General features: G+C 39.6%; 1 protein-coding gene across 2 annotated transcripts in view; it reads left to right on the top strand.

Annotated features, from left to right (window-relative positions):
* The window catches only part of GREM2 (gremlin 2, DAN family BMP antagonist), a 90,945-nt gene that overhangs the window by 38,855 nt on the left and 38,059 nt on the right, over nt 1-14,031 (top strand). Inside the window, exon 1 of one of the 2 annotated variants that reach the window (XM_006198879.4) lies at nt 431-760. The exons of the other annotated variant lie outside the window; for it this stretch is intronic. The gene's annotated coding sequence lies outside the window, so the exon portion shown is untranslated. Of the gene's footprint in view, nt 1-430; nt 761-14,031 lie in introns of those variants that run through there. 2 annotated transcript variants of the gene reach the window in all.

Here is a 14,031-nt window from a genome sequence, read left to right as displayed (position 1 = left end):
ACCAAAGAGCTATTTGGAACAGAAAACAAACTCAAGCATTGAATGTTTTGTACTGAATTCATTCAAGGTTTTATTAGTTGATTTCTCACTTAGGTTAGTAGGCTCAGCTTGCTTTTAATTTCACTGAGCCTCAGTTATTCAAAACAAAAGGAGCCTGGGATGATGATGATGATGTGTGTGTGAATGAGGACTAATCTCACACAGGCTTTGTACATTCTTCACATTGCAAACCCGTCAACAAAAGGAGGAAGAAGATCTGAAGGGAATGAGTGGGTTTTGTGGGTTTACGGGATGGAGAATTTCTCTACATAAACAGGGAGGTTTGGACTGGAAATCTGCTAAGAAAAACGTTACAGCTGACCACAAGGCAGTAAATCCACAGACTGGAAGGAGGGAAAGGGAAACAGTGTGTGTGGCAGCGTTTGTGGATTAGATGGGAAACAAGTGCGGAGCGGGACCATGCAGGGGGGCGGCTGGCGCGGTTTGCTCGGGGCTCAGAGTGGATAGCACTCGCAAAGCGCGGGGACAGCGCGGAGCACGGAGCTAGGGCTCCGCGCGCCTCTGCCTGCCCTGCGCTCCGCCCTGAGCGCCCCGCGCGCGCTGCCTGCTGCACCCCTTCTCCGTGCGCTCCTGCCTGCGCTCGGTTCCCTGGGCGCCTGCAGCCCCGACACGTCGGCGGTGACTCAGCTTTCGCCGTGCTGGGACCACACAGCTTGGAGGCGGACAGGGACCCCAGGACCGCGCCATCGCGTCAAAGCAGGTATGCGCTTGTCACGCCCAGGCTGCCTCAGACGCTCTCTCTGATTTCCACCTTCACCAGGCGCCTCACAGTAATTGACGTGGTTTATCCTGTTGCCCGCAAGAGAAAGCGCTGAGTGAAATGTCGCGCCTGACTCACCCTAGATAATTAAAGCTGTGGGCATGTGTCTGGGGCCACAAGTTGTATGCACCTATTGAATTATCCACGGATGTAAAGCAAGGACCTTCAAACTTGAACATGATCCCTTTAAAAAAACAAATCAACATCTGTGTGTTGCCGTGCAGCCGATTTATATACCTCGTGGTGATTTCCATTATAGTTATGACCTATAGCAAGTCAAACATTGTCTGATTGTTGGAAAGCAGTCTTTGAACTTTTCCCACCTACCCAGATCAGGTTAATATCCTCCCCACAGGAATAGGAACCACAGTGGACTTGGGAATGGTTTTGATTTTAAAGCATGTGGCCAAGATGGACTAAGCTCATGAGTGAAATATCATTGCATCATTATGCTGTGGTTGAAGGAGAGAAAGAGAGAATGTGGTTGTCAAACACCATCCTTGTGTACCTGATTTATTTTTACAGTTGAAAGTGCATTTATTTATATTGTGCACCCGCAGACAGGATGAATTCCAGGACCTCATGTCTTGCTACTTTGAAATGTCATGAATTAGAACTGTGCCATAAATATGACACTTGTAAGGGAAATGTCAATTTTTGGTGTGATTTTATTTGATCCTAAAATTGGTGGACTTCTGGCTATTTCTTTCTCTTTCTCCTTTTATTCTGAAGCATGAATTTTGTAAAAAACAAACAAACAAACAAACAAACAAACAAAAAAAAACTATTTCTTGGGACTTGACCATGTTTGATTTTGAATTTTGAAGATGGTTATATAACTTCTTCCCCTCTTGATTACTTGTGATTAAATTAGCATTGCTTAATGGGTTCAATCTTTCCCTGGAAAAGCCAGAGGGGACTGAATAAAGTCTCATTTAGAAGGTTAGTCTTGTTTTGGGTGATTCCCCAAGTACTGGAGTTCAACTTCTCTGAACCCTTGTAAAGAGAGCTTTTCCTGCAGTAGTAGACATACACAGATTGGAACTTTAGTTCAGTAAGAGAATATATATAGCAGGTGGAAGAGCAATTGCAAAAAACAAAACAAAACAAAACCCCAATGTTTTCTGAAGTCTCAATAACACTCTTCCCAGTGGATTCTTAGTAGATCATATCCAAACCACCCACTGATTCTTCACAATCAATTCCTCACTCATGCCTGGTTATCAGGGCAGTCCTTACCCCAAGACATGTGCCTGACCAAGAAAAATAGGAAGTATTAAAAAAAAAAGGTAGTTGTCTTAAATATTACAATGGAGAATTTACACTGACCTGTAAAAAAAATCAGATAAACATGTTCCTTTGTCATTTAGGGAAGTGTATGCTTAGCTATATCATGGAGTCATGAAAACTATTTTTTGCCTATTCTTGCCACTGCTGGATTTTAATGAATTAACAGAGTATTTTTGAAATCATATCAAAGAATAGACATGGCAAGTGCATATCATATTTAGGAGAGAACAATTTTTTTGATTTTATAGATAAAATTTTTCTTTTTTTACATCATGAAGGAAACTGAATTTACCTATTCAAATAAATATAAATTAATAGACCCAACTAAATTCTATCAGTAGTTAAAAGGGTAGTAGTTTTGAATTACTATGAATATTTGTCACTCTTCCATGAACAGAACATCTGAAATAAATTGAGACCCACTTCCCTCTTACTATTTAAACTCTAAAGCAGGGTGGGCATTTTGGTAGCAACTGCGTGAATGTGAATATGTATACTTTGTATGGATTAAGAGATGTTTTAAACAATGCTTTGGTTGCTCATTGTTTTATGCTATCACTCTTCATTGACAGAGGTATTCAAAAATTCATTCCCTATGCAGCTTAGTACAGCCTGAATTTTAGACACCTTCAAGTTACAAATCTGGTAATATTAAATGAGGTACATGCATTCAAATCTCTTTAAACACCTCTTCCTTAGGCATCTTCCTCCTCAGGCAAAGGAATGGAATTAGACTCTTGAGTCTGGGTGCTGAGTACTCATTGATGTGCAGAGGACTGGCCAGCCTGGGTCAAGGACAGACACTAGGAGACTTCAGAGGAACAGGAACACACACACAACAAATTAGACCAGCCACGTTTGTATTCCAGGGTTGCTACAATCACCCCAGGTTGCAGGCATTTCCTCAGTATCAGAGTCCTTTAAGGATTTAGGGGAAAAGTAACAGAGCATTTCAACTGGGGAAAATGTGCTGAGTATTGGGCTTGAAACAAATCACATGAAGCTCCAGCAAATAAGACAAATTGTTTTGAAAGGGAAAGTATGTAATTATAAATCAGGCCTCTGGTGCCATCTACTTTCCTGTTTGCTTAGCTACTTCTCTTCCTACCACAGCCACCATCATCCTGATAGCAAAACCAGACAAAGAGTTCTTTTTCTTTTTTTTTTTTTCACTGTAAGTTGGGCACCCTGAGCTAATAATGTGTAGAATTAATTCTGATCAAACAATAGGCTAAAATATGGTCCTCAAACTATTCACATAAATGCACACCACTCTGGAATACTTCCCACAGCCTGTGGTATGGTGGAGCACTTATTTGTAGAGAGGAGTCTCAGAGCCATGTGGGAGCTAAGGCGGTTGAAGCAACAAGGATATGAGACAGTATAAAGACTGATATTCTTAAATATAAATCCGAGAGCCAAATGAGTTTATTTCCTCTAATTAGCTTCAAGTATAAACTTTTGGTGAGATTCCCTGAGAATTTTTAAGCAAATTCTCATGCCTACGCAGGTATCTCACACACAAGTGTGGTGGGATGGAAATAAAGACATCTGATGTACTATTAACCCTCCTGTATATACAGACCAGAAGGGGGCAGCATGCAAACTGAAAAGTGATGCTGCCTCCCCATCAGGGGGGACTCCAATCTCCAAATGGCTAAAAAATGTCCCCCTAACTTTTATGCATCCTCCTCCTTTTGGAAAAAAGACTCTAGAGTCTTAATAAGGGACTAAAGCATTCAGAATGGTTTATTTCTGTTTTTATCTACAGAATTGGTGCTTCCTGGCAAAATAAGAAAAGTACCATATTTAGCAGAGAACTCACTTTCCCTTTTAATGAGCTTGACTCTTAGATTTGAAGCAGCCTATTTAAGCAGTCTTTATCTTTACTCTGTCAGGAGATGGGTGGGATAAAGGGAGGCAGAATACAGGGAAAAGAAAGAACAAAAAAGAATAAGGTTTCTTGTGTTTGTTCTATGGGAGAAGTTAATGAGCTGTTTTATCAATAGAACCAGCTTTCATTTAAAACATGTCTCAAATGCAAGTTCAGGACCACAAAGGTACATTTTGCACACTGACAATCAATAGTACCTCCAGAAACCAAGCAAATTTGGTTTCAAAACAGGAAAAGCTGGAATAGCTTCTCCTAGTGGTATCTGGAGACTAAGACATGTGCTAAAAAAAAAAAAAAAGAAGCATTAATCATCTACTTCTTAGAAGCTCAGAGACGGTCAAAAATTTAGTCCAACCTTTTTTAAACTCATGACTGATACGTTGTTTCTTTGCACTATTGTTACCTTCGTAGATCAGTCATATTCTAGGTACAAACTATTAATGTACCCCCAAGAGAGAAATAATGATCACTCTTAGAGTGGATCACCTGCGACTGGCAGTGAGCATTTCTGCATGTTCATCCTAATTCAGCCAATTGGCAGTTTTAGCTTCAGAAACACCCTTGTCTCCTTGCCACCTTTGATTCAATTGCCACACAACTCATACTAAACATGAGGGCCCTACAAGAAAGCTCAAAGAAGAACTTTTAAAACACAATGTCTGAAATGCCCAGAGCAAACGCATTCGGGATAAAAAGCTGAGGTTACACCTGAGAATAGGAGAAGGCAGAAGGGACACTGGGCTGGGAGCAGGCACACTGGAGAGCGGGAAGCTATGACAGCTGTGTCAAGAAAGACTGACCCTGAGGCTGCTGAAAGAGTGGATCCGGGGAGGCCAAGGGGCTGCCCACCAAGGGCTCAGGACCTTGTGTGCGTAAGTGAAGCCTTGGAACCTCTGATCACTACTTCTCTGCAGTACAACTTACTCTGCTAAGAGGTGTCGTGTCCTCAAATCATAGAAGAAAGGTTTTGTGTTTTTTTTTCTAGTACAAAGTGAAGATTCCTTGGTGTCTGAGAGGAAAGGGAGGTCATTGTATGTCTCCCCCATTCTCAGCCAGATCAGCCTCTGCTGCCCTTCCATTTACTGTCTGGAACTACGTAATGCCCCAAGGCTAGGAAAATTTGGATGAGAGTGGAAGATTCATCCAGGGTCACTATGGAGCCAAACACAATGCTGTAACAGTATGATAATGGCCGATAAGAAAGGGAGAGATAAATCCTAGAGGCTAAGGGAGGGGTGGGTATGAGGAATGGTAAGATTTATCACCCAAAGTCTAGGACCAAGACTCTCCACGGCTGTTTTTCACTTTTTAGTGTAGCACTTTCCAAATCCTTTCAGTCAGAGAAACTCTGGGTTCCATCTCCCTTTTCTCACTTATTTTCCAATAAAGAAATCTCCTGGCTGAAGGGGAAACCTCTGTGAAGGCACAAACCTAATTGAGAGGTAAAGCCGAGTATATAAGATCGTAATATTTGGGGAGACACAATAACCCTCATAAGAAGACAAATTTAAGAGTATGTTGCATTAAGGAAATATTTCTGAATTAGGAATGCAAGGGAATTAGAAACAAAGGAAATCTGTAACATATGGGGAAATTCTCTTGAAGAAGAGTTTTTGAAGGATATAACAGTAAGAACACAAATATTCCCAAACAGGACTTTGATGTTATGGATTAATAGCAGTTCCAAGAGCAGCTCCTCTCCTACAATTTATTTAAACAGTAGGGGGGTGGGAAGAGGACACATTGATCAGGGGACACTTGACTGCCTCATGTGAAATGCTAAGTTGACTTGCATCGTCTGCATCAAAAACGTTATCCAATCTGGCTCTATAACTGTGACTCGAAAGGCTGTGAAGAAGTTCATCTCATCTATGGAAAATAAGCCGCCTTGCTCCGCTTTTATGCACTTATAGCATGAACCCTGGATAAGGCATTATATTTTCGAATTAGAGTAGCAGCATTTGGGGAAAGTTGATAGATGTGTGATATTGTGCTTAAAAATCCATCAGCTCTGTCATGAGATTTCCCTTCCAACTGGCTTTTGTTAAGAATCTCATTTCATCACATCATCACATTTTCAAGTGATCTTTAATTTTCTTTTATTAATCACTTACAAATAGACTCATCTGACATCTGTTGAATGTTTAACAGGTGCCAGATTATAATAGACATACTGTGGATATTATCTAATTTAATCTTTCCCACAACCCTGGGAGTTTATCTTCTACCACTTTTATTAATTAAGAGATCCGTAATATTTGATAGCCTAGAGCATAACTATTCATACAAGTATGCATTCAACAGATCCCTATTGAGCTTTTTCTTTGAATAATAATAAGAAGAAGATATTATGGTTGTTTTCACTAGCACGATCCTTTATATTTTCAGATACATGGTTGCATTTAACTCCCATAAAAGAATTAATACTTCTTTGCAAAATACTTTGCTTTTACAAAAACAAAAACAGCAAACATCTGTCTATAGCATTAGCTTATAACTAAATGATTGAAATTAGGTACATAAAAATAATCTAGATTGGTTATTGCTTGATTTAGGTTCATACCTGTAGAAAAATCCCATTTGATAGACTATAAACAGATGAAAAATATTCACCCTCAAGCTTACTACCTGAGGGAAAAATAGGTCTGTGGCAATTTTAACCCCCCTGCTGAGGATGTGCTCTTGTCTCACGCCATGTCCTCTAGCCTACAGAGACCACCCCTCATTACTCCTTATGAAATATTTGGAGCAATATAGAAATGTGTAGCTTCAGACACATATACCCAAGACTGCAACTTGACAAACAGTATGGAAAAAATACTTAAGATATCTCACTTCTGTGAACTCAGAGAATGTAAACTTTGAAGGAAGCAGACAAGAAGCATTGATTTGTTTTAGAAGGTCAAATGGTATTGACTCTTTTGACCTCTAGGTCAGAGGGTTATCTGATGATATTAAAACTCATTAACCTAAGAAACACAGGAGACTCGGATTCGTACCTCTTCCTATTTTTCACACTTACAGTGTGGCCTTAGAGAAAGTCTACAGTCTATCACGTTCACTCTTCATAGCGATACAGTGGACGTGGATCATTGTATTTCATCCCAGTCCTAAACATCAGTTCACATGCTTCCTTCCGTGACAATAGCTGACATTTCTTGAAAGATGACTGTTTGCTAAACATTTTATAGGAATCATCTAATCTTTACAAAAATCCTAATATTATTGTTATGATCCCCATTTCACAGAAGAGATAACTAAGGCTTAGAGAGATTAAAAGCTTTCAAAAAGTCATACAGCCAAGTAAGTTGCAGAGCTGTGTTTCAAATCCCCCTCCTCCACATTTCCCTTCCTATGTTGTACTTTCATTCACTTATTCGTAAGTATGTATTGAAAAGGTACTATGTGGAAGGTGCCATGCGCCACTGTTTTTAGGAAGAATAGTGAAGAGCCCAGAACAGGTAATTATAATGGTGTCTGCAGATGCTCTGAAAATGTATGGTATTATTTTTGCCTTGTTAATAAAGCCGTTTGATAATGTAAGTCTAGTCATTAAAATAGCTCGAATCTTTTCTTTACAACATTTCAGGTATTTCTCCCCGTCCAGTATAGCATGGTTTTAGTCTTCCTTGCATAAATTTTTTTGTAATATGTAATTATCATTCACTAAATTTTAAGTCCTCTCAAGGACAGAGGACATTTCTTCCTTATCATTTTATTTCCTAGCGCAAAATTGGTATTTAATTAGTTGTCTCTCTATTGAGATCCAGCTGCATCCAATTTGGAGCAAGGATCAGAGACTCCGGCTTATCTGCTGAAAGGCACAGTCTTCAAAAAGCTCTAAAGACACACACCTAGCATCTGCTGAACAAATGACAAACTGAGTCACTTGACCTGGAAAAAGGTGGTGTTTTTTTCCCCTTATGTTACTAATCCCTTGTGTTACACTTCCCTATTTAAAATGGTCCTCTCAGTAAGGAAATCAAACTGTTGTTAAAAAAATTCAATTAATTCTCTTTTTAAAAAAAAACTGCTTTGACTTTAAAATACAAAGTGAACCATCTTGTCAGATTTTTTAATCCCAAAATTAAAGAAAATTTTATTATTAGAGGATGCCAAGGTGTTCCTGCAAGTTTATTCTTCATTCCTCTGGGCTTACATGGGCTGGTTGTAATAAACTGGAAACCTTGCTAATTTCCTAGGTTCATTAGGAATTCTAGCTTATGCTAGAAAAGTGATAAGGTTACTGAAGATTCTAGAAACAAGTCATTTTGTGGATTGAAAGACAATTTAGGAGAAGCAGGAGAATTCAAGAGGACTGGCTTGCTCTATGTGGTTGCAGATTTTTAAAAAATCTCTAATGGGACTTCTTTACCTTGGAGGAGTCTGTGAATTGGGAAAATTTGTCAGTTTGGATGGGAAAAACGTGCATCTTTATTTCAACCACCCTGTAACTGAAATTTCACTTTCCCTTTCGTTACAAATACGAACAACAAACCACAGTAGTATTAGCAAACTAGTAGCTTTGTCACCAATAGAAATCAGAGGTATTTTCACATCACATTACAGTTCATACAGATGTCTCAGAATATCACTTATATGTAACATTACTTCAAAATTATGGTAGTTATTACACCTACTTCTAGATCTTATTATTAGTATGTTAAAAAGAAGACCATATAGATCTATATCGCACTTTTGGTTTAAAAATATATATTATGTAATATAAAATATACAATAAGTAGTGTTATACATTTCTGAGCTTAGGAACATTATTCTGAGAAAGAGATCTCAGGCTTCATCAGACCCAGAGGAAGTTTGTGCTGGGGTTGGGGGAGGAGCTGGACAGAATTCAGTTGAGAGAAGTCACACATCAGATATGGAGCTGGGCCTTGATGCTGTGACCTAACACTGAGGCTCTACACGCTCAAGACAAAGAGAGGTCTTAAAGTCCATCTCTTTCTTGGGACAGACTCCTCAGCCAACAGTGGGCATCTCCCTCACCATTCTCTGTAGAATGAATGGATGAGTGAATGAGATGCAGCAGTTCTTCACCCCTGGTGCCCCGAGATGATGATGAGGATCAGCACCAGGTGGACTGTTCACTGTGCAGGAAGTATGATCCCTCGCAGAGTCACACAGGCGTCTGAATCCAGGAGAGGAAGCAGCAAGTGCAGGGCGTCGATCAAGCAGCATGTATCCACGGCTGAAAATCCATGTTCCACGACTACTTCATTTATGTTTGCCATCCTACTCCAGTTGCGTTTACATGCCATTGACCTGGAGTCATTGGGCTGTGGAAGATAAAACAGCTAACTCCTAATAAAAAGTTCCTTTTATCCAAATTTGGAAGCAAAATATGAACTCTATTCTCGGGGTTGAGTAAGACAGCACTGCTCATGACTGATGTCTGAATCGGCACCATATGGATTCATACAAAGGGAAGAAAACAATCCTCAGTTGTAAAAATATCTTCGGTCTTCCTCAGGGTGCTATGTACCCACATGTTTCTCTCGGGTGGTTTTGCTATAAACGATTATTCTTGGAGTGGTAGAAAATTTCCTTTTATAGTGATTGCGCACTTTCCCAGATTATCAGTGTAGCATACAAAATCCCACAACTTCAGAAACTCAAAAGATCAAAGGCACTGAAGTCATTGGAGTCTTTTTCCTCACCACACACTAGAACAATAGTTTGACTCCCAAAAAGCCCGTTAATGACAACGGGAAAGCATACTTTCATAATTTCCAAACTGCACTGTGAAAGTTAACATGCATTCTTAAATCTTGAATTAGGTATTTCTATTGTTTCTTGATGGTGCTGAAATTCAGATTGTCTCCATACGATTGAAACATTGCTTAGCTGAAGTTTGGAGTTGTTTAGTCAATATTAATTGCTGTGATGTTCAACTGATTTTTATGTTTCAAATGACAGAGCTATTGTGTAAACCCAAAAACATTTATTAAGATGGCTTCTGAATATAGAGACTGTGGTTTATGACACAAACTCAATAATCTCAGTAAAGGAAAGAAAAATACTTTTTCCATCTGCCTAACCCCATCAGTAGTTGGCATAGGATAAGTGCCTTGAAAATGTTTGTGGGTTATGTGAAAAACTTAGAGCATGTGGATTTGAAAGTAAAGACCTCTAATTTTTTAACTATCACAAAGTCACACATAATGGTTAACAAACTGGCTGTCAGCTTAGAACTTTAGCCATAGTTTGTCAAGAGTTCAACAGACATTTACTGAGTGTTTGCAATGTGCCAGGCACGAGAAGTATAAACAGAGACTGAAATATGGTCCTGTCCTCCAGAGGCTCCCAGTCCACTAGGGAGACAAACAGTACACCACAGGCAACATTCAATAGCAAGGGCTACCTCTGAGCAAAATGAAATGGGAACAGAGCAACGATGACAATTCAAACCACTGGTTCTGCTTAGCAGGGATTACGAAGCACACGTTGTCCTGGAAGAGACGGTGTTCTTGCTATGCTCGGCAGTTTGCAACCCTCACGTATCATCTGGTTAGCAGTTTCGTTTTCTTTTGTCCTTGGGACAGTAGAATAGACCCACTGGGCGACTCTTCCCTAGTTCCTCGCAGTATGAGTGAATGCATATGGTTTGTGGCATCTAAAATCTCCTGCTAGTTTGCTGGCCTGTGGCTCAGGAGTCTCCTTCGGCCCTTGGCCCTCTGAATGCACTGGTTTCTGGGGTTTGCTGCGTGCCAGGAACAATGGTCTCATTCCCGACCTTTTCCCCAAGGATCTCAATCATGATCATGAAAAAAAGGATTACTGGAATACAAGCAAGTCACATTCAGGTGTAGCTCTTTGGGAAAACATGATCTGCGGAAAGCAGTGTGCCTCAGTAGGGCAGTAATACTCTCTTTCTGATTTCGTATCCAGCTTTGGCTGAGTTGTAGCTCATGAGGAAGAACAGTGGGGCCGGCCTGTAGTTTCTAGCTGTTCTTTACTTGTGCACTGGCCAAAACGCAGTGCGGAGCAAGCGAGTATCAGAAGGTCAGATCCTTTCCTTGGTTTCTTTTTTTCCCTTCTCCCCCATGTATGCACAAGGAGACAACCAAATGTTTTTCTATCAGAACATAAGTTAGGGCACTTCAGCATGACTAGACACAGCTGAACTGGAATCCTATTTCATAACAGAGGCTTACCTGGAGTGCTCTAAACTATTTTCCACAACCTGAGATGGCATTAAAAATAGATTCAGTCACCTTGTTATATCAGGTAGGTACATACAATGACCCTTGCTAAGTAGTAATTGGAGACAGAAATGGTTAAATGATTTCTCTATTATGATGTTGCATATCCTTAGCTTTCCCCTGGAAAAATATAACAGAGCTCTCAAACACTGACTTAGTTTTCCTTACGTAACAAATGCTGTGTGAAATGACTGATGAGAGTCTGGATTCTACTTTGTTTAGATAATGAGAGCATCCATCTCCCGAATGAGTTCAGGAATACTAATGATGCAATAGTAATAATGGCAACAGGATAACATCTATCAATTCTTGAGCCCACACAACAGTAGAGCAACCTAATTATCACTGTTATTATAGTAGCCACCACTTATTTAGAGCTCATTCCAAGAACTGGAGGAAGGTTTTTACATGCATTTAAGCCTTAGTAACAATCCTGAGAAGAGCATTGTTATCCCTGTTCTCTAGAAGCCTGAGAGTCAAATTATTGCCCCTTGGGCAAAAGTCAGGTCCTCTGCCTATCTCCCTCCAAAACTCTAACTCATAACTTCCATGCCGGATTGTGACCTGGGTGCATTATTGGGTATTTTACAAACACAATCAGATTTAATTTTTAAAGCAACCCTTCGAATCAGGCTTTATTATTATTCCTTTCATACAAATGAAGACCCAAAGCCACACTGCCAGCTGTGAGAAGCCAGAATTTAGACTCAACTTGACCTGACTCCAAAGCCCACATTTTCTACCCACTCAGTACGTTGCCTCCAGACATGTTCCAGGACGTTATCCTCATCCCCGGATTGCCTTCCCAACCGGTCTTCTGGCAATTCTGGTGCCTGGAATTCCCTTAAAAGAGAGTAACACCTTCCATTCCATAATTTGGAATATGACTTGGAAAGAACAATACCACTAGGATGTTTGAAGGTCAACCCAAAGATCCCTGGGTTGCCAAGGCTGGTGTACAAGTGCACAAGGAGAGGGGCCACATGGGGTGGGGGGAGGTACAACACTGGTAAAGCAAAAGAAATAAAGAAAAGGAGCCTGAGAGTTAAAGAAGAAAACATCTAAACATCTACTTCACATTTTTGCTAAGGACTGGATCAGTGTACCATATTGCCTAGTATTAAAAAAAAGAAAGAGAAGGAAAAGAAAGAAAAGAAGAAAAAGAAGAGGAGGAGGAGGAAAGAAGGGAGGAGGGGAAAAGGAAGACAGCAAAAGAGGGGGAGGGAGAAGATTCTGATCTAAGTTTTTTCTTTAAATTTCCCTGTAGGATTCCCTGAAGATATTATTTATAAGCACATATGGGGCCAAAGGGCATATAAAACTTTAATTTGGATTTTCCTTCAGTCTTGCCCTTATATCTTGTTTTGGATTTATTATTAAATTCTCTAATGTTCTATCCATGTAGGGTTAACCCACCTCTCATTCTAAATGGCAAAAAGAGTTTCTCAGTCCAGTTTTTTTTATCCTCTTAGGCTCATATTTAATATTCTTCCCTATTTTATTTACTGAAAGTGAGCAAATAAAGAATGACCAAATTTTCATCCATTTATTATTTTATCAGCTATATATTACATGTATTCTCTGTATGAAGGACTTCAACTCCACGCAGCAACAGGTTGCTCCCCATAATGCTGCTCTATGCCAAAGACTATTCGAAATGCTTTACAGTTAAGTCATGTCATCCTTATGAGGCTGAGACAATTCTCATTTGTATAATTTGTGCTGAATCACATGAGAACACTATGCCTTTCCCTCCCTGCAGTGTTGTTGTTTCTTACTGGTAAATCTGCTTTATTAGTAATGGTAAACCAACTAACTAAGCTTATTAAAATTCAGTGGAAAATAAAAGTACATAGGCTTGTGGGCAAGATAGTAGATGTGAGGTGGTCTTCTAGCAAAATGTATGAGATTCTGTGTATGGACTTCCCATCACCTGTTTTAGTTATTCAGAGACCATTTTGACTTGGTTGCCAGTTACTGTCTGTGTTCAGAGATGTCAGATAGATGATAATTAGGCACATGAGGAGCTACTTTAATGGTAACAGCTCTAGAAAATATAAAACTTTTAGCATCCATTCAGAGCCATGGATGCTGACCTTCTGTATCACCCTGGACAATTTATTTAAATATGTCCTTTGGGTTATTTTCTAACTGTGAATTGGGAAGAATGAGTTTTATTATGTTATGGAGCTATGGTAAATAATGTTTAAGGATGAAGTTCAACATGATAAACAAAAGAAGATCTTCCCTGCAAACATCCAAAAGACCACTGTTTTGTTGTTGTCTCATTGTGTCCACCGGCACAATAAAAATAATTATAAGCCAAATAATCTCCTTCCACATGAACTTGGCTTAGGAATGAAGTGTCTTACAGTTCTGATTGCATTTCACTCTAGAAATCATGGGATGTGTTAATTAGTATTATTTAATTCATCTTCCAGGTGAAACTCGATTTTATAAGTAGTCTTCAATCAAACCTACCTATTTCTATACATTGACTCTTTACTTCATTGTATTTTTGGTTCCAAAGCCAAGAAGGAATGTGTCACGGCTGTGGCCTCAGCTTTTATAATTCTTCCATTTGTAGCCTGAAGTAGAGGCTCCAGTCGTAAACTTTTATATCCTTGCAACAAGACTGTAAAATTTCATAGCCAATTGTAGAACTGTGGCCTGAAAAACCTATTCAAATATTTCCAATATGAACTTCATCGTACAGTGGAATTAAGTCATTTATTTTCCATCAAAAGCATGATAAACAGCCCCATACTTCGTAAATCAGGAAACCAGATTGCCAGGGAAGGTACTGC

This window comes from Vicugna pacos, chromosome 23 (assembly GCF_048564905.1).
Source record: "Vicugna pacos chromosome 23, VicPac4, whole genome shotgun sequence".
Classification (NCBI taxonomy): domain Eukaryota; kingdom Metazoa; phylum Chordata; class Mammalia; order Artiodactyla; family Camelidae; genus Vicugna; species Vicugna pacos.
This window is presented reverse-complemented; position numbering and strand designations above follow the sequence as displayed.